Source organism: Anabrus simplex, chromosome 6, assembly GCF_040414725.1.
Source record: "Anabrus simplex isolate iqAnaSimp1 chromosome 6, ASM4041472v1, whole genome shotgun sequence".
Classification (NCBI taxonomy): Eukaryota; Metazoa; Arthropoda; class Insecta; order Orthoptera; family Tettigoniidae; genus Anabrus; species Anabrus simplex.
Window position 1 is genome coordinate 165,195,514 of NC_090270.1, and position 21,760 is coordinate 165,217,273.

Sequence of the window (21,760 nt, forward strand, 5' to 3'; positions counted from 1 at the left end):
TGTGTGAAAGATCAAGAATGTTCTTAAAACCTTTCAATAGAGGGACGCATGAACATCATTTTAAAACCCCAAACCCCATGGCGCAACAGCCCCAAAGGGCCACAGCCTACCAAGCGACCGCTGCTCAGCTGAAAGGCCTACAGATTATGAGGTGTCATGAGGTCAGCACGATGAATCCTCTTGGCCGTTATTCTTGGCTTTCAAGACCGGGGCCGCCATCTCCCCATCAGATAGCTCCTCAATTGTAATCACGTAGGTTGAGTGGACCTCGAACCAGTCCTCAGATCCCAGTAAAAATCCCTGACCTAGCTGGGAACTGAACCCAGGGCCTCCGGGTAAGAGGCAGGCACTCTACCCCTACGCCGTGGGGCCAGCGCAAACATTTTAAAAACTGGCAGGCATGCAACCCCTATACTGTGGGGCCAGCGCAAACATTTTAAAAACTGGCAAGCATGCTACCCCTACACTGCGGGGCCGGCGCAAACATTTTAAAAACTATGTTAAAATATGGAAGTTGTAGGTATTTTAATATTTTCAAACAAATTCAATATATTTTTACACCTGCTTAAAAGACTGGTTTTCTACATGAAGTAAATTACTAATAAACTATGCGTAACTCATGTTAAAAAAAATAACAAGTAAATTACCTTGCCAGTATGGTACTGATGACTGGTGACTTGTAGTGGGTCGGGTCAGTTCTCGGACACTGTTCATTGATCTCGAGCTTTCTCCACAGAGTGGCCAATCTAAAAGTTCATCTCGATCCTGTCTTATGAATCATTCTTAAACTACAGTTCAGTAACTGGTAATGGTGTAGCATGACAGCATGGCCTGAGTGAACTGGATTTAACCCTCGACTGGCATTGTGGTGTCTTTAAAGATACCAGTGAATTTGTACAACCCTGGTGCTCCCTCCGTATTCCGTTCTGGCTATCGCCGTTCACTGTAGCTGTTACTTAATGTAAGGTCAACTGCTATCTGGAGTTGTATCGTTTAGTAAATATTGGTTTTCTCGGGAACTTGATTTAAATATTGTGTGGTGCTGTTTACAACCCCACAACGGCGTTTGTGTTATGAAGTTTGTCGTGACTTAAAATTTTGTAAGTGTTCGTATTTCATTCGAAATATGTGTTTAGTACTTTTTCTTCATGTAAGCCATGCCATGGCTTTGACATCTTGCCCTGGCATGTCAGTGTGTGATCCTAGGATCGCAGTGTTTTAGAGGAAGATGCCGAAGGAAGTGATCACAGCAATCTCTCAGATGAAAATGATCCAGATTACAACTCCGAGCAAGACACGAATTCGGAACAAGAAGAAGGCAAGGAAGATGAAGAGTGAAGTTTCACGGACAACCTAGACGTCCATAACCAGCCGTCATCTTTCTCTGGTAGGAACAGATAGAAGTGGTCAGCTACCGAGCCCAACAGGCAAGTGAGACGTCAAGTCAGAAAGTTATTGTCAAACTTCCACCCCTTAAGTGATTGTGAAAATGACATAAATGACTGTGAAATTCCAAAGTTTTATGAGTTTTGTATACTATAATATTTAAATCTACCTTTTAATTTGCTTTGGAACAATGAACATTTAAAATTTGTTTTAATTTAAGTTTAATTCATGAGAGTGCGATTTTCTTTTAAAATCAGTGACGGTAAAACAATTGTACATTATCTCACAAGATATTAATTTCTCATTGCAGGTAATGCAAAAGGCATAAGGAAATATAATTGAAATGCATTTGTTTTTGAAACTTAAATAAAAGGTGTTTGAGGTCATCCATTCTATGGTATTATTTTCGACCCCACAACGCCATTTACGTACCAGTCGAGGGTTAGAAAGGCTAGTTAGAAATACTTTATATAATCACGTAGACAAATTTTATTTGATAGTTTAATGCATAATAATTTTAACTACTTGTAATTTTATTTTACTTGATGTCATTTAAAGTATGGTATTGCATGTTTCAGTGTCCTACAAGGTCCATCTTTATGATGTCCATCCAATGGGTTCTTGATCTTCCCACCATCATTTTTAGTGCCACATGCCTCTCCAAGTTAATATAAGCTGTCCTTGTTGGCTCCATCCTCTTTACATGCCCGAACCACCTCAATCTGGATGTACTGATCCGATCTGACAATGATGTATCAATCCCAGTTTCCTTTTTCATCATGTTATTCCTTAACTTTATGATTAGATTTTTAAATTTTATATTTTAAAGTGGTTAAGCGTAAGAGAGAGAGCCGTGAGACCAACTTCACCACAAATGTAAGTCAGGAATAAATAAATAAACTTGCCCAGTTTTGTTTTTCAAATTATGGACCTCACGAACTTAATTCTACATTGCCTATAACCTTGATGAATAAGAATCTTTCTTAGTGAGCTTGCATGTTTCTATATCATAGGTTAACATCATTAAGAAATATTGATTGAACATCACCAGCATTGTTTTACTTGGTACTTGGGGCCCCAGAGGAGGGTTCTTACTTGCTTGTAAAATTGAGAGTTCTTATGCACTATATTTTCCACCTCCTTTGTGGCTAGTGTGTCTCCAGAAATTACACTACTGAGGTGTGCAAAGTGTTCCAAACTTTCCAGTGGATGTTTTCCTAGCATGATGTTTGCTGGTCGTCCCTCTCTGTTTATTGTCGTCACTACTGTTTTGGCCTCACTTATCTTGAGATTGAACTCCTTCCATTCATTGAGTTTCAACTGTACTTGTTCCTCATTTTCTCCCCAGATGTCATCAGCGAAAGCTGACCAGAGGATTTCTTGATGTTCTCCATTATGTCATCCATGATGGTAATAAACAATAATAGGGATAGTGCACTGCCTTGCTGGACTCCACTTTTTGTCTGGAACCAGGGTGAATATCAATCACCAAATTTCACCTAGCTGGTACAGTGTTCATACAGCATCTGAACAGATCTTTGCCTGTCTCCCAATATTCCTCCATTACGGGCACTGAAGATTAGGTGTGTTGTGGACCTATTAGGCCTGAAGCCATACAGCTCTTCTTCTAACTGTGGCTCTAAGATGACTCACAATCTGCTTTCCGAGATCTCAAGAATTTCAAGCCCTTGAAAAAGGATCTTTATTCCTCAGAAGTTGGAACATTTCTGGCAATTTTCTTCCTTAAACAAGGGAATAATGACACCCTTGCTCCAATCAGTAGGTATCTTGTCATCCATCCAGACTTCACCGAGTACCCTATGTAGTCACTGTAAACCCTGGAGTCCTGCGGCTTTATTCATGTCCGAGTTGCCTTCATTGATTCCTGGGGATTTGAAAGTTAGGAATTTCATAATGTTCCCTTGCAGGATCTTCTGCTCCTGTTCTGCCTTGGCCCATGTAGATCCAATACATCAATGAAAGGATTATAAAGGCAACAGTTCACCTAAGGGAAAGGAAGCAGACCCTGGTGCAGGTATATGCCCACTAGACAGGTTGTAGTGAAGATGAAAAGAACTATGTAGATTTCAACAGCTGGTTCTTTAGTTCCCTGTTCTGCTTCTGATCTGTTCAATAGGTGATCAGAATGATTCCTCATATCCTCTCTGATGTTCTCTTCTTTCTTGGCCAGGATTCCATTAGGATCCTCAACTGACCTTCATGATTTTGACTACATTCCTCTTGCTTCTAATCTCTCCAAACAATAGTTTCATATTGTTTCTTCTGTCTTCCTTCAGGATTTTTTTTAACAAAGCTCTCCCAGCACTTCAACTTCTTCTCTTGTACTATCTTTTAATTCTCAGTTTCTTGTAGTAAACTTGTTTGAGGTCTCTGATCTTCCTCTTGTCCCTTATCTGTTCTGGCTTGGATTTCTCTCTATCTCATTCTTTTTGTGCTGTGTTCCTGTCCTTATTGAGGATCTCACACTTTCATTCCACCAGTGCGTCTCTTATTCTTGCACTTGTCTTCCTGCAGACCTCAACTGTTTCCTTTATCAGGATGTTTTTAAATCTGTTCCACTCTACCTCACCACCTCTCCACTCCTTCTGTAGCTAATTATCCTCTTATATGGTCCTAATGGTCCTCTTTTTAATCTGTTGTTCCTACACTTCAATCTTCAATATTTCCTAGGTGTTATCTTTGGTATATTTATGTCTTTCAGATCTTCAATTAATAACCAGTGGTCACTATTGAAGTTTGAATCATCTTGACATTAGTCACAACTTTTGCTGAACCAACTTTCTTTCTTTCTTTTTTTTTTTTATTTTTTTTTTTTTTTATTTTTTTTTTATTTTATTACTACCAAACAGTTTCTTACGCAGAATTCCAAGAGATGCATCCCTTCTGAATTCCTTCTGCCATGGTGGTCCCATCAGTTTCTTATAGCCATTTCTGTCTGTCCCAATCTGTACATTGAGGTTCTTGATGATGATTGCTTTCTTTACACTGATGATCTCTTCTAGGTCTTCCAAAAACTTGTTCTTATCATCTTCACCACAACCTGTCTGGTGGGCATCTACCTGCACCAGTGTCCGCTCCCTTTTCCCTAGGTGAACTGTTGCCTTTATAATCCTCTCATGATGTACTGGATCTCTGTAATACCATCTAAGTATTCTGCCAAGATCAATCCCACTCAATTTCTCATTTCTCCATTGTTACCATTCCAGTAGAGGGCACAGTCCATTCTCAACTCCTTCTTTTCTTTATCTTTCCATTTAGTTTCGCTCAGTCCTAGGATTGATATATTTCTTCTCTCAATGATATCCACTAACTCTTCACACTTTCCGGTCAAACTCAGTACATTGATTGTCCCTACTCGAGTGTCTTGTCTTCTTCTAGATTAACACACACTTGCAAGACCTGGTCTGTCACCAGGTCATAAGCCATCATGCCTGGTGTGGGTCTGAGGATGCTGTTGTCTACACTGAATTCTCTGTTTTTATCCAAGGCTTGTATACGTTTCGAAAGCGATTGCAGTTACTCTCCAACCGACTTGCTAGGCCTAACGTTACAGAAGATCTTCCGTCAGTATTATCTCCCCTAACCTTTAACAGCCCTGCCACATCTGCAACGCAGCAGCTTTCTGTTGAATTTATGTGTCATTTCCTACACAAAGACTTCAACAAGCCCCATAAGGGTGAACTCCATATCCATTGGTTCTCCCTTAGTTTGTCAGGTTTGGTAACGGCCACCCAACCTTTGGCCAGACAGTTGCAGGTTGTACCGTCTACTGTCGCATACGGTAGCAGGATGTACCTGACCTGACAAAGAATAGTTGCTGCCATTATCATAATTACTCTTAAAGTCAACTTGAACTTTAAAATAGGGTAGGCCTATTATTATATGCTGATAAATAACTTCTTGATACGACATTTAGATTTTCTAGAATGCAAGTTCCAAATGGCAGTTTTTCTTCTGTGCAAAGATACCAATGACAAACTCCTTAAAAGTATGGTCATCTAATACCTGTCTGTAAATTGCCAACTGCCCTAAACAAGACAGTCTGTGGTTTGTTATAGAAATGCTTCGGTATATTTTTATTCTTTCAAGTGTGTTCATACTGCTTTTGCTGGTGGTGAATTTGGGTAATGTAAACACCAAGCACAATAATTTAGTGGTCTCTTTGTAAACATTGTCTAAGCTAAGTCTACCTGGTCCAGAAGTAGTGAATAAGGTCTCCATAAATATCTGCTGGTTTACCTTCAAGTTCTTAGGAATTGAGGAATGGGTATTGGTCAGTCAGATGAATTAATTTCACTTTTGGGAATTAGGCATTATGTTGTAGATATTAAAAACAAAGGAGATAGATTTAAGATTACTTAGGTGCCTCTTAATCCAGCCTCTTTTTGTCAAAAGAAGTGTGCATTTTGAAGATTTGTTGAATAAGCTATGAAATACCACAAAGTCATAAATGATTATGTGCACATCTTTAATGGTTTTAGAACTATCCAACAACAAAAGATTTAATTGATATGCATAAAAAATGCAGGAAAAGAGTGTACCCTTCCCTTCCCAGCAGCCAAAACTGTAGCACCATCATATACTGTATCTGACATACCAATTTTAAAGTAATGTCTCAGTCTTTTGAAACATTTAGAATGATATCAAACAGACATTTGTCAGTAGAGATAAAAATATCAAAGAATCCTATCAACTTTTTGTCTAAATTATCAACTGTGCAGTTTAGTCGACTCTTGCTCAAGCTATCCAATGTTTTGTCTGCTTGGACAGATATAAAGCACACTTCCTTAATATCACACTGAATCTGTCCTTTTAGTACTGACATTACAATTTCAGTCAGTTTATTCTGAATGTGGTCTGTAATAAATTGTTCTTCCTGTGCAGTATAAAGTAGGTAATCTAGCAATTCTAAAACAAATCCTGTATTTTATTTTAAATTCTTCCTACAGTATTTGCAGGCTACCACAAAGACAGACAGTACCATACAAATATTGGTTAGGCATGGACCTATTCATTTTAGAAACAAAATAACTGAAAGAAAACAAGAGATAATTTATAATTTTTTTAAGGTCTATATGCTTGGTTCCTAAAAATGGAGATTGATCTGTTTTGTATGCTAACTACAATGGTAGTGATGAAGGTTTTTGGAAGTCTAAACTGCTTACAGAAGTTTTTGGATAGTGCCTCTCACTCCAATCATCCAATCCTTCTCTGCACCCTCTGAGAGTTAGAAATGCAACGGCAAGAACAAGGAGATCTAATATTTTTCATTACATTTAATGGCAGACAATCATGTAACTTCAGATGCAACATGTTCAGTTTGTGTACTCCTACCCAATAGTTGAAAGGATTCTCTATTATGAAAGTGTCTTTTAGACACTTTATGTTTGCTTGCTTTCCTTTCAATATCTTTCAGATGTGAAATTTCTTCAGGACTCCACTCCTTTCCTGCTTTAACAATAATATATAAAGCAGACAATTTATTGTAAGTATGACTGCCAGTTAACCAATTATATTTCCCCATACCAAAATATTTGCTTTTGGCTCTTTTCATTCAAAATTATGTCAAGTTTAAGAGTTGACCTTTTACTTTTTAATTCATACTTCCTTTCATAAGGCATTATGAAAAATGATTTTCAGCAGTCACTTAAATTAACAGAATCATCCATCCTTCCAAAATAACTTTAAAAATTAGTTAACATTTGCACTATTCAGAAAGAAAAAACCACTGGTTAACATTTGCACCACTGAAAACTCCACTTAGTAAACACTTGCACCACTGAAAAAAAAACATTTAGTTAACACTTGCACAAGTGAAACATGATCACTACTGCACTAGAGTAGTCCAATGTACAATGTAAAGCTCTACCTTAAGACTGGGTCAGCAAGTCAAGCAAGTGACTGAAGAACGTTAGCGAACCCTAGGGGTTCCCAATCGGTGTGTTGTGACACACTAATGTGTCATGTAGTCCCATGGGGTGAGTCAAAAATTTCAGGATTTAAAAAAATAATTTTGTGCTGTCCACAAAGTCTCTATAAAACACATTTTATATTCCACATATTCCCTTATTCTACGCCCACATTGGAGCACTTAAATCAAACCATATACATCTAAGTCTTCAAAGAATTAACCGGGAATTTAGCTTTCATCATCTTCCTTCTATTCAAAAACCTCTTTATTCTTTCCAACCTGCCTGTCCTTTCTTCATTAGATATGACATATTGTTTCCATTGCAAAGTTTTTAGTTTGTCTTATGTGTTTATTTTTCAGAATCCTTTTCTCTTCTCTATTTACAATTCAACTCTAAATCATCTTGGACTTCCTTGAACCAATTATTTTTTGTTTTACTTTTCCAAAAATAGTTAAATACGGTAGTTGTTTCAATAGCCTGGTTTCATCTAATTCTGATATAGGACACAAAAAAAGCAATTCTACTTTTTCTCATCGTGTCTATTATTAACTCACTTTCCTGATATACCACTGCATTAGACAACAATCTCCACTGCCCATCTACCTGGTACTTCAATTTAAATAGTGTTTCACTAGCATAAGTCACTTGAGGCTTAATGATGGAATAGTAATGTTGAAATCTGGCATTCATCGAAAGAGATTTCTTCTTGTATGTTGGCCAGGTAGTTCGTTGTGCTTGTTGTAATTTAAATGTTCTGCCTTCTATTGATGCTGCCTTTTGGAGTTCCAAGTTATAATTTCATCAAGATATTTAAACTTATTTACAATCTTAATTTGTTTGGTATTGTTTAGTATAATAGCTGGTGCTTCAACTTCGAAGTTCGGCATTATTATTATTATTATTATTATTATTATTATTATTATTATTATTATTATTATATGTGTGTGTACTTCTTATGATGAATTCGTAAGTAATTAATGATATGCATCACTAGAAGTTGAGCTAGAAGAATATTCTTCTAGTACCTGTAGTATTGTTTTACAACTTCATCAAATTATTTTGTCGACTTGTAGACAAATTAATTGTAGATAAGTGTTTGATAATTCAGGATTTAATTTATAAGTTGCTTTCAAGGAATATACGACATCAAAGACAGGATCCTTCGCCGCCGCGGCTCAGTCACGGCCAGTTAGATTCCTTTCTTGCATGATGACGGAGGCAGAAGTTCAGAGAGATTCGGTAGAGCTCTCTCTTTCGTGTCAGAATAGGAGTGCAAACCACTGGCGTAGCCAAGGGGGGGGGGGCCAGTGGGGCCGGGCCCCCCCAAAATGTTTCCTGAAACTAGAGCGAGGATAAGCCGTTGTTTTACGTACGGTACGAACAACTTAAAAACTTACGGCGAAATATTAAATTAAAGTAACGACAAAGAATCTACTAGCAAGGCTCAATACGGCCATTCATAATTCTCCATATTTGTACTGCTTGAATGAAAGGAAAACACTTAGGATTGTGATGCGCGGGGATATTTCACTGTAGAGGCCTCAGTATTGGGAATGCAACTGTGTGTTGACAAATGCCAAAAGATGAGGAAAAGGGTAATTAGCCAGGGATTACTCAATAGGGGGCCGGAACGTGACCAGCGAGATAACGGTGTCCACGGCCGGAAACAGTTGAAAGCTTACAACATCGTGTCAGCTTTTGCAGATCGGTTCCAGGAAACTGGGGTTGTACCGTGGTTGAAAGATGTGCTATGTTTAAGTTGCAGCCTTCGGAAGACTGTGACAGGATTGTGAGCTGTACGTTAGTTCCTCATTTTGTGCCATATAAGTAACTTTATTTGAAGACGGACCGTTTTGTCACTAAGGGCAAAATAATATGCATCTTCGGTAAGATTTTTTTTTTGTAATTCTAACAGTAGCAAGACAGATCGCAGATGCGTGCCTTAGTTCTATATGTAGGTCTATATATTTTGTCAAATGCCCGGGGACTGATTGGAACCTCAAATGGCACCATCAAAAGTGCATGTAACTGTCTTGTAATTAGCGGATGTGATAACTCAGTTCCAATGGTTCTATCTTCTCATCAAGACGGCCGAGGCTTGAGTCGCAGTCGATGCATGAAACATTTTTAAAATGTGAAGTCACGTTGTACTGATTCAGATTCTACTTAAAACACTAGGTCGCGTGCCTTACATTTCTTTAGTACTTTTGAGTAATAACCGCATCATTTATGATGGTGTATTTTGAGTATCAACCATTCTTCGGGCTTACCTTGTACCTTAAATGGTGAGTGGATGCAGTGGCGTACCCACGAAATAATTTCAGTGGCCAAGTCTAGGCCATTAGCGTGGATACAACTTTTCCTTGGAAGGGGTTGTGAAAAGATGTTTTATTTTGTATTTTAGAATTTGCTTTACGTCGCACCGTAGGTCTTATGGCAACGATGGGAAAGTAAAGGGTTAGGAGTGGGAAGGAAGCGGCCGATGCCTTAATTGTATCTTGTATGTTCAGTCTTCAGCCCTAAGGCTGGTTGGACCCTCAACAGCTCCGCCATCAGCTGTCATTAAGGTGTGAAAATGGGAAACCACAGAAAACCATCTTTAGGGCTGCCGACAGTGGGGTTCGAAGTGGATGCAAGCACACAGCTGTGCGCCCTTAACCGCACGGCCAACTCGCCCGGTGGATATGAAAAGAAAGCTGGTCCTACCGAGTGCGGTGATGGATCTTCTGTAGATATTGATGGTTTTGTACTCTAAACCGGCTGCATTATTGAAACTATTCATAAAATTGATAATATCGTTCTTCGTTTGTGAGGAAGCAGAATCTTCATTTATTTATTTTTTCTTAAAAAAGGAACCGATTTGGTACTATGCCCCGTGAAGGTGACTGACTACCTGCCAGGTCGTAGATATTTCGATCACGGGAGACTCATGGCCAACTCCATTGCACCTACAAACAAGGCTGTGTCTTCCCGATCCCATGCCTTTCTTAACTCTGACAGTGGCGGGCATCGAACGCAGGATGCATTAAGTCTAATTCTAAAATAAGGAGACCTAAAAGTAACAAGCCGACCCCGCAGTGTAGGGGTAGCTTGCCTGCCTCTTACCAGAGGCCCCGGGTTCGATTTCCGGCCAGGTCAGGTTTTTTTACCTGGATCTGAGGACTGGTTCGAGGTACACTCAGCCCACGAGCTTATAATTGAGAAGCTATCTGACGGTGAGATGGCAGCCCCGGTCTAGAAAGCCTAGAATAAGGGCGGAGAGGATTCGTCGTGCTGACCACAGGACACCTCGTAATTTGTAGGACTTGGGGCTGAACAGCGGTCGCTTGGTAGGCGATGACCCTTCGAGGCTGTTACGTCATGGAGTTTGGTTTGGAAAAATGTACAGAGAAGGAAGCGACACCCCTGCAAGGCTCTTTAGCTTCCACCTAGTTCTTCCGTCCGGTCTCGTGCATTTAGGACTGTTGGAAAAAGTACGCCTTAATAAATGCTCTTCATAAAACCTGTGTAAACATACTGACTGAATCTATTTATAGCAGTAATCACAAATGACTCCTTTTCATGTGGTTCAGTTGGTTGAGTCGCTGTTCTTCTGAGTCCGAGTTCGCAGGTTCAAATCCCGACTTTGGTCGGTGGCCCTCAAAACGGTGTCGAAATGGAAACAGCTCCATGTCGTTGGTTTTTGGCACGTTAATAAAAATTATACATACGAATATTAGTGTCACAAAACTGCAACTTTATACTACCATATTCTGCACCCCAGGCTTGCGAGGGAAACGAATTAACAATTTGCTTTACGTCGCAACCACACTGATAGGCCTTATGGTGACGGTGGGATAGGAAAGGCGTAGGAGAGGGAAGGAAGCAGCCGTGGCCTTAATTAAGGTACAGCCCCAGCATTTGCCTGGTATGATAAATCGGAAACCACCGGAAACTATTTTCAGGGCTGCCGACAGAAGGGTTCGAATCCACTGGCTCCCGGATGCAAGCTCACAGCTGCGCTGCCCTAACCGCTAGGGAAGCTAATAGGACAAGGTAAACACTCCCTAGCATATGTTGTGACGTATATTTTTCTTTACCAACTAACAAAATATCTGTACCCATACCCCTTACATTCTATATTTATTTATTTATTTATTAGTGCCTTTTTATAGTGGTGAAGTTAGGGCTCGAGGCCCTCTCTTATAGTTAACCACATACTAATCAAAATCTTAAATAAAATACTGAGATACGTAAAACAGTTAAAACTACAGAATTAATGGAATTAAAAATACATTTAAATAAATTACTAACTAAATTAATATTAAAACTAATTAATATTAAAAAGTGCGGCTCCATGGCTAAATGATTAGCGAGTTGGCCTTTGGTCACAGGGGTCCTGGGTTTGATTCCAAGCAGGGTCGGAAATTTTAACCATCATTGGTTAATTTCGCTGGCACGGGGGCTGGGTGTGTCATCTTCATCATAATTTCATTCTCATCCCGGCGCGCAGGTCGCCTACAGACGTCAAATAAAAATACCTGCACCTGGCGAGCCTAACATGTCCTCGGACACTCCCGGCACTAAAAGCCATAAGTCATTTCATTTCAATATTAAAAGCTCTTAAAAATGACCAATCCTCAGGCACGCACACATTCACACTTCAACCATTTAGTCAGCTGTCCTCAGCAGGTAGCCTCGGCAGGTGACCTTAAATCTTGATAAAGAGCTAGTTTCTCTGACCTGAGCTGACAGGGAATTCCATAATGTGGCGCCGATCACCACAAATGATCTATTAATTTTATTTGTGTGGTGCAGTGGAATAGGAAGAAAGGACCTAGAACGTGTATTTAAGTTGTGAAATGATGATAAAAAGGTGAATTTAGAAGAAATATACAGTGGCTGACTTTCAACTAACACTCCTAAACACCATCGTTAAAATGTGTAGCTGCCGGCGTTTATCAGGCTTCAGCCATGAGACAGCCTGATGGTATTGGGTGGTATGAACATCGTACCCGATGTTGTAAATAATTCGCAGGCAGGAATTCAGTGCTCGCTGAAGTTTAAGTGTTTCTTCTCTTGCCATATCAACTAAAACAATGTCACAATAAACAAGAATAGGGAGAATGAGTGTCTGTATTAGTTAGGCATTTAGCTCAAATGGAAATATATCCCTCTGCCGTTTAAGAGGGTGAAGCACTCCAAAAGTCTTTTTACGTATTTCTTTCGTGTGACCAGAACAATCAAGTGTTTCATTCATAATTAAGCCGAGATTTTTAACCATTTTACTGTAGGGAATAATGTTACCGTTCAGTAGGATAGGCGGGATTGCAACATTGTTTGAGCAGCTCATTAATTTTCGTGATCCAATTATGATTGCTGAGATTTTGTGGAGTTTAGTATAAGAGAATTTCGTTGTGCATATATACTGAGTCATCGGAGGTCATTGTTAATATCTTGTCTAGCAGCGTCGATATTTTATTTCCTGTCACGGATGGTATGTCATCAATATAAATACAGAAAAGTAAGGGCCCTAGAATACAGCCCTGTGGGGGTACCAATAAGTTTCATTTTCCATTTAGAGGCCTTGTCGTTTACTGTTGATGGTTACTCAAATAATAACTAAAAAACTTTAGTGCAGCCAGGTCGAAATTTAACAGTTCCATTCACTTTATCATAGTCGAAATTTCTATAGTGTCAAAGGTGCTACTGAAGTCAAGAATGATAAGTATGGTGAGCAGTTGTTTGTCTAGAGCGTTTCTTCTTACCTTCAAAAGTACTGTCGCGGTACTGTGACCATTCTTAAATCCAGATTGCAAAGGGTCCAAAGAAGCATTTTTATTTAGGTATTCCAGAACTTGTTCTTATACCAAACGTTCAAAGGCTTTAGAAAGTGCAGGGAGTATGGACACAGGACAAATGACAGAGAGTGATTGTGGGTCTAAACTCTTAGGTACCAGTATAATATTCAATATTGTCTGTTTTCCAGACAGTAGAGAAAATTCCGTTTAGTAAACAATAGTTCAGTATGTGCGTCAGTATAGGCAGGACAGCACCCATAATGTTATGTATAAAAGTAATAGGAATATCATCTACACGTGTGGCCTTTGATTTAATCGAGTACAAAGCCTTTTTAACCTGATTTTCTATGACACAGTGAAATGTGAATGGTGGATTGGCTGGAGGGGAGGGTGGTGAGTCGGTGCAGTTAACTGGGATAGGTTGAATATTTATTCTACTAGAGTAATCGTTCAGTTCGTCAAATAGAATTTCAGGAGTTGTCTGGCTCAGTTGATGTTTTCCTATTCCCAGAGCTCTAAATTGGTCAGATGCGCGATTGGAATTAAAGTTGCTGCTAAATTCCGGAAATATGCACATTTTTTAAATTTCTGATTAACTGCTTTGTGCGATTTCTTAAGATGCGGTAAGATTCGAAGTCTTTCATCTAAGATTTGTTTATAGTGTCGAAATAACGACTCACAGTGGGCCATGATTCTCTTGGTTTCAACATCTAGCCATGGAGAAGAAGGGCGAGAAACCTTTATTCGACGTGTATGTGTGTGTTTCTTTGCCGCATTAATCGTATAAAATGTTACTTCTTTATAGCATATCACATGACCATTATTGTAATAAAATTACCACATTTATTTTCTGGCTTGGGGAGTGGGTGTTTGTCCACAACATTTTCCTCTTCATATTCAGACAAAAATGAAATGTCGTATGGCTATTAGTGCCGGGATATCCCGGACGGGTTCGGCTCGCCAGGTGCAGGTCTTTCAATTTGACACCCGTAGGCGACCTGCGCGTCGTGATGAGGATGAAATGATGATGAAGACAACACATACACCCAGCCCCCGTGCCATTGGAATTAACCAATTAAGGTTAAAATCCCCGACCCGGCCGGGAATCGAACCCGGGACCCTCTGAACCGAAGGCCAGTACGCTGACCATTCAGCCAACGAGTCGGACATATTCAGACAAGATACTACACTACCAAGCACCAAAGAAACACACAACAGTGATTAGATCCCTCCATATGGGGTTGGCGTCGGGAAGAGCATCCGGCCGTAAAACAGGGCCAAATTCACATGTGCGACACACTTCGCACCCGTGACCCCACAGATGTGGAAAAAACGGAAGAAGAAGAAGAAGAAGATGATGAAGTTGGTGGTGGTGGTGGTGATGATGATGATGATGATGATGACGATTACTATTAGCTTCCGGAATCCGCACGAATCCACCACTCTTACTTGGATCCAAGGACGCTCATTTCCTTTGTAGGTATTCTATACGACCTAAACTCTGGAAGTTTGGACACCTATCAAAATAAATGGGCCCTCCCCAAACTGAAATCCTGGCTAGGCTACTGGTGCAAACGTACTTGAATGTGCCAGTATTGGGACACAGGATATGACGCAAGTACCTAATAGGAGGAGTGAGGAAATAATAATGGAGGAACAGCGTAAAGAGGAGGAACATCTTGAGATCGCTAGGGCATTGGTGAAAAGCATTCTAGCTATTCCGCTTAAGAACCTTAACCCATTTGTTCCCGCTGTTCCAAAAATGGAACATTTCTTAAAAGCTGTTGTGTAGGTATATTTCATAATTTTGAGGGAATATTTACTTCACATCGTTTAGAGTTGGCAAGACTGTGTTGCTTAGAGTGATAATCACTTGTTTCTCAGCTGTTTGTTTACAGATGTGTGCTTTTAAACCTGGCTTCCCCATCAGCAGCATGCAAAGGGTACGTTTTTTTGTTTGTTTCATAAACATGAAATGCATTCTCGTCAACGTAGTTATGGAAATAGAAAGACTAGAGTTGTAGTTAACCGAACATAGCATTAAAACTCTATTACTCGAGTTAATAATAACCTTCCTGAGCTGCTATAATGTCACGTTCCATTTTTGGAACATTCCGAAAAACGTACTACGAATATTCGTAAGATAATTTTAACTACATTACTGTAGTTTTGGGACCCTCTATGTGCAAAAGCGTAATACATTTTCAAACAAATAAAAAATAAAATAATTTGGGAACAAATGGGTTAAGTTGGAAATTCAGAATGGATTGCGAAAATTGGAGGAAGCTCTCGATGCTGGAGCAGCATGCAGGGACATCCTGGAAGAGAGCTAGGGAAAATCTAAAACAGGAACAAACAACCGTAGAGATAAATGAATTGCCTACGACTCCATTAGTGACGAACGAGGAGGAGAAATATAAGGAGAAATGGGTCAAGATTTCCTATAAGAGAAAAAACAAGAAGAAGGAAATGAAGGAGGATAAAGATATCCAACCTTTAACAGATAAAGTAGATTCTGACAGAATGGAGGTCATTGATAGTGGGAAAAAACAAGATAAACGGACCCATTTAAAATCAAGGGATCGTTCTGATGCTGTCCTTATCAAACCAACAAACGGCAAGACATTTGCAGATGTTTTGAAGGGCATTCGGAGTAAAATAAAACCGGAAGACAGCGGTGTAGACCGGGGTGATTCTTCTCGCTTTTAATAAAGACACACAAAACGAGAACAGGGACAATTTTAATAAATCTTTAAGGGATGTCCTTGGAACGGATGGCGATGTGAAGACTTTAACTCCCCGCACTACCTTAGAAATTCGGGACATGGACAGTATCACCACTGCTTTAGATGTAGAGGAAGCTGTAAGACAGGATCTTCAGAATTTCGAAGGAGAACTGAAAGTCTCAATTAATAATCCAAACAGCAGAGGGCAAAAACTTACTATCATTGAGATAGAAGATAAGGAGGCCCAGAAACTTTTAGATATGGGTAAAATTAAAATAGGATGGTTGGATTATAGAATCCGAAAAAGGATCATGGTATCTCGCTGCTTTTGATGTCTTTCGTATGGACACCATGCACGAAACTGCAAAGGTGCAGATAGAAGCAAAATTTGTTTTAAGTGCGGAGAAGCCGGGCATAGGGTGGTAGGTTGCAAAGCAAATCCGAGGTGCATAATTTGCACAGACATTAACGTCGACGAAGCTAATCGAAGTCATGTACTTGGCTCAAAAGCCTGCACAGCGTTTTGTGAAGCTCTCGAACAGGCTAAAACTAGCAGTAAATGATGAAGATTATTCAGGCAAATATGCACAGGAGTAGAACTGCCAATGATCTTTTGACGCAGATGACCTTTGAGATAGGATTAGACGTATTTCTTCTCGGTGAACCTTATCAAGACAGAGACCACCCCGGATGGTTCATGGATAATTGTGGGACAGCTGCAATTTGGATACCAGATTTGGGAAGATGCCCAGGATCAAACCAAGGATGCGGAGACGGTTTTGTTTGGGTCCGTACTGGTAGATATACTTTAGTGAGCTGTTACTTTACGCCAAATGAGTCAGTATTTGAATCTCAGGCTAAGCTGGATGGCCTAGAGGACGTATTACAAGGTTTTGACAACGGTTTAATCGTGACTGGTGATTTCAACGCCCAAGCACTAGGATGGGGTATGCCACAGTATGACTCTAGAGGGCGCCGAACTATGGAGATGGCCACTAGGCTGGGTTTGACGGTCACTAATATTGGAAATGTGCCAACCTTTTGATGACTGGGTTGTAGAGGAACCATACCAGACGTGACTTTTGTATCTGAGGACATCGTGTCGAATATCAATGACAGACGGGTGATTGAAGAATACACAGGAAGTGGTCACCAGTACATTACTTTTTGTATTCTTCCTGAAACTTCACAGATTAATATTACATCATATAAACCAACGCGGTGGAATATAGAAAGTATGGACAAAGAAAAATTTCTTGCTATCTTAAGAAATGAAATGGATAGTATAACAGAACAAATATGTTGTTATAAAAGGAAAGAAGCGGCTGAGAAATGTGTTGAGCTCACCATGGAGCTTATTCGGAGAGCATGTGATCTTTCCATGACTCGTAAAATATCACGAAACAAGAAGCGTTCAGCATACTGGTGGACCAATGATATTGCTGATCAGAGAAGACGTTATCTGCAACTTAGATGGAAGGCAGAGAGAGCACGAGTCAGCCAAGAAGACACCTCACTCACAGCTGAGTATAAGTCGGCCAAGAAAGAAGTGAGAAATGCTATCAAAAAGAGTAAAGTCGACAAATGGTGGAAAATGGCTAAAGAAGTAGATGACGATCCATGGGGTTTAGGATACAAGATCGTTATGAAGAAACTTGGAAGTTTCTCGAACCCGATCATGGACTCAAATGCAATGAAGGATATTGTGGATACATTATTCCCAGATCATCCTGAGAAGTCTGCTGATGATGATGACTTCATAGATGATGTACCACTTTTTACACGAGAAGAACTGACAAGAGCGATTAGGTCCCTTAGATATAAAAAGGCCCCAGGACCAGATAGTATTCCAGCATAGATATTAAAGCTAATAGCAGATTTCTGTCCACAACTACTGCTGAAAATGTACAATAGCTGCCTGCTATCGGGGGTGTTCAGTGTTCGCTGGGAAACAGCTCGATTAGTTTTAATAAGCAAAGGAAAATCTGGGGGCTATAGGCCTTTATGTATGCTGGATACTGCTGGTAAAGGATTAGAGAAACTTTTGCAGCCAAGAATACTTTCTGCAGTTCAACTAGCTGGGGACCTCTCTGATCGTCAACATGGTTTTCGAGGAGGGCATTCGACAATCAATGCAGTATGGGAAGTGTTGAATACAGCTAAAAAGGCACAAATGGGTAATCATCACTCTCGAAAATGACACTCCTTGTAACCCTGGATGTTAAGAACGCTTTCAACTCGATAAGTTGGAATGACATATTGGAAGCGCTTCAAAATACTTTCAAACTACCGGAGTATCTCATGCGTATAATGAGAAATTATTTTAAAGATCGTACTCTAGTATATCACACAGAAGATGGGCAGAGAGTGATATGGTTCACAGCTGGTGCAGCACAAGGGTCCATCCTTGGCCCAAATCTGTGGAACATAGTGTATGATGGATTGTCGAGGCTAGAGATGCCGGAAGACACAATACTAGTGGGCTATGCTGATGATATAGCTGTTTTGATAGTTGCTCGAAATTTGGAGTTGGCTGTTTAAGCTAAATCAAGTAATGCGACGGGTGAAAGATTGGATGGAGAATCACAAATTACAGCTGGCAGATCATAAAACAAAGATTGTTCTCTTGATAAGAAAAAGGACCACGACCATCATTCCAATGTATATTGGACAAACAGAAATCAAAACATCTAGAAGTATAAAGTACCTCGGAGTGACACTTGATACCAAACTTACTTTTTGGGATCATATCAAACGGGTGACAGATAAGGCGGTGAAAACAACGATTGTGCTGAGTAGATTAATGAGCGACGTTAAAGATCCGAAGTCTAGCAAACGATGACTTCTGATGTCGATAGTTCACTCGACACTTCTATATGGTGCCAAAGTCTGGGCTGTAGCTCTGAAGTTTGAAAAATACCGGCGAAGGATAGCTGCGGTACAGCGGAGATCAGCTTTGTGTATTATAAGCGCATATCGCACAGTCCAAACCTGCCGTCCTTACGATAGCAGCGGTAGCACCGATTGATTTACTTGCCATAGAGAGACAGGAAGTCTGGCGAACTTAAGGAGAGGTCGGAAAGAAGCACGCTAAGGAGCTAGCTTATAGGCAACGAATGGAGCGGTGGCAGCAAAGATGGGAGGAAGATCCTCGAGGAAAATGGACTAAGCGGCTGATACCACGCCTAGCTGATTGGTTTGCCCAAGCTCATGGCGAGGTTAACTTTTACATTATGCAACTATTGACGGGTCACGGATACTTCCGGAAATTTCTACATAGAGTAGGTGGAGCAAGCGACTCGGCGTGTATTTATTGCAATGATATAGACGATGTATGTCACACATTTTTCGTATGCTATCATTGGTCAACTCAGAGAAGATGTTTATATACTGGGCAAGGAGAGTTGACGCCAGAAATTATTGTGCAGGTGATGCTACGAAACCAAGAATCTTGGGATCAGATAGCAGTATATGTAGAAGGCATCCTGCGTCAGAAAAAGAGAGATATGAATGTTCATGAATGGCAGTAAGGAGAATTAAGGAAGAAGAAACCTGAGAAAATAGCATGACACCGCCCTGAAGTAATGCGAGAGCGGTTCTGGGGTAGAGATATACATCGTGGGAAAAGGGTGTGTGGGTTTTAGTGAGTAGGAATCCCACACGCTTGTGGAGTGCGAACCCTCACAAGTGTCTAATGAAAGATTCTCGTAAAAAAAAATATTATTATTATTATTATTATTATTATTATTATTATTATTATTATTATTATTATTATTATTATTATTATTATTATTATTATTATTTTCAAGTGAAATTTGTAATCCAACTTTTGTTGCTATTTGTTCAAGTTCTTCTCTTTGAAATTTAGATTCTTCTATATTACATATTATTTGCCTTCTTTTAAAGTAAATTTTACTTTGAGACAGACTGTATCAGTGAGCGGTGAACACCTGCAACTATAGTGAGTTAAATAAAATATTTTACTACAAGAATACTATTCAGCTGTATGTCAAGAAAATTGAGTGGAGTGATAATAGAGAAGGTGATGATGTCTAGCAGTACCGTGTGACAAGCCCAGGAATTGTAAACTCAGCTTAGCTATAGATAGTTAAGGAAATGCGACTTTACATATTGAAAATATTTGTTTAAATTATTTAACAACAATTCTTCTTTTATTTTGGCTGACTATGGAGCACGTTAATTCAAATTCAACTTCATCTGTTTCTGGGCTTCAATCCTCGTCCAGTACTCCTTCATCCTTTCACTCTGCAATCTCCTCCTTTCTTCTGTCCATGACTCTTGGGTATGGGATCTAACTTTTCCTTGAAACTTCTTTGTGGCCTTGATCCTCGACATATAAGCATCCCCGATGCTGATTTCCATTCCTTGAATTTCCACTTCTTCCAGGTCCTTCTTTGTCTCCTGGTACCAGCGGACTGTAGTTTTCCTGAGTTTAAAAAATCTTATCTGATTGGGTTCTTCCCAGTTTAATTCTTTAGACATGTCCGAAGAATATGACTTCCTCCGGATGGTATCCAAGATCTTTTCCATGTTGAGATATAATTCTTTGCTTCCTTTCTTTATGTATGATCCACCCTCTGTTCTTTGGGGTCCCAGTATCTTCCTCAGAATCTTTCTCTCCACTAGTTCCAACTTCTTGACCAATCCTGTTTTCATCAGGTTCAAACTTTCAGCTGCATATAAAGCCTCTGGGCGGATCACTGTCTGGTAGTGTCTGAGTTTTGCAGTGATCAAGATATTCTTCTTGCTGTAAGTGTTCATAGTTTATATGCCAAGTTCATTTTGTTGACTCCTGATAACAGTGCCTCTCTTTCTGACAGGTTATAATTAAGAGAAAAGTTTGAAATATGCAGCACCTCCCATAAACCTTCTAACTAGCATTACATTTGTCATGGCTTTCTCTATATATCTTAAAAAGTAAAAACTGAAATCACTTCATCTGTGGATCCCATCAGCTTCAAGGTGGGTAATTTAACAACATACCGATATGTGCTTTATTAAGATTTTGGGGAAGGGAAGCTATGATCAAGGAACAGAAGGAGAAGAAAAGGATACAGCTTTATAGATAAAGATATTTTAATAACTAGTGATGGTCTGTGTTTATATTTATATGTTTTATAATTTCTTATGTACGAACAAAGTATGGTACTTACTAGCAACTTATAAGTGCACAACCTTCTTAGTCTTTCTATTCACATTTCCCTTCTGCCTTTCCCATACATTATTTGTTTCTTTTACAAAACAGTTAATCATTGCATTGAAGTATTTATTAACTTGAATATCAATTTTTTTCTTTTTTTGCTAGTTGCTTTACGTTGCACTGACACAGATAAGGTCTTATGGCAACGATGGGAGAGGAAAGGGCTAGGAGTGGGAAGGAAGCGGCCGTGGCCTTAATTAAGGTACAGCCCCAGCATTTCCCTGGTGTGAAAGTGGGAAACCATGGACAACCATCTTCAGGACTACCGACAGTGGGGTTCAATCCCACTATCTCCCGAACATCAAAATGATCATTGCAGATGTTTAGCTTATTTGGCTTGTCAACCATTGCACTCATTCTGTATTTTAACTTGATACCCTATGACAGAAATCTTCATTGGTCATGATGTATAAAATTGCTCGTAAGTTGGCACACTTAAATACAATATGTAAAACAAATTAAGTAATTCATAATTATAATACAAGAAATGCTAATAATATCCACAGCACATTTATCCATTCAAATAAATATAGAAGCAATTTATTGTGGCATTATTCTGTTAGTCTCCATAAAAAACCTCATAGAAGAAGCCTTAAAGAAACCAGGGGGTAAATTACATGCCATCTTTATAGATTATTCGAAAGCTTTTGACACCATAAGCAGAACCATACTGTTAGAAAAATTGGAGAGTATCATTGGTAGTACAAACTACCT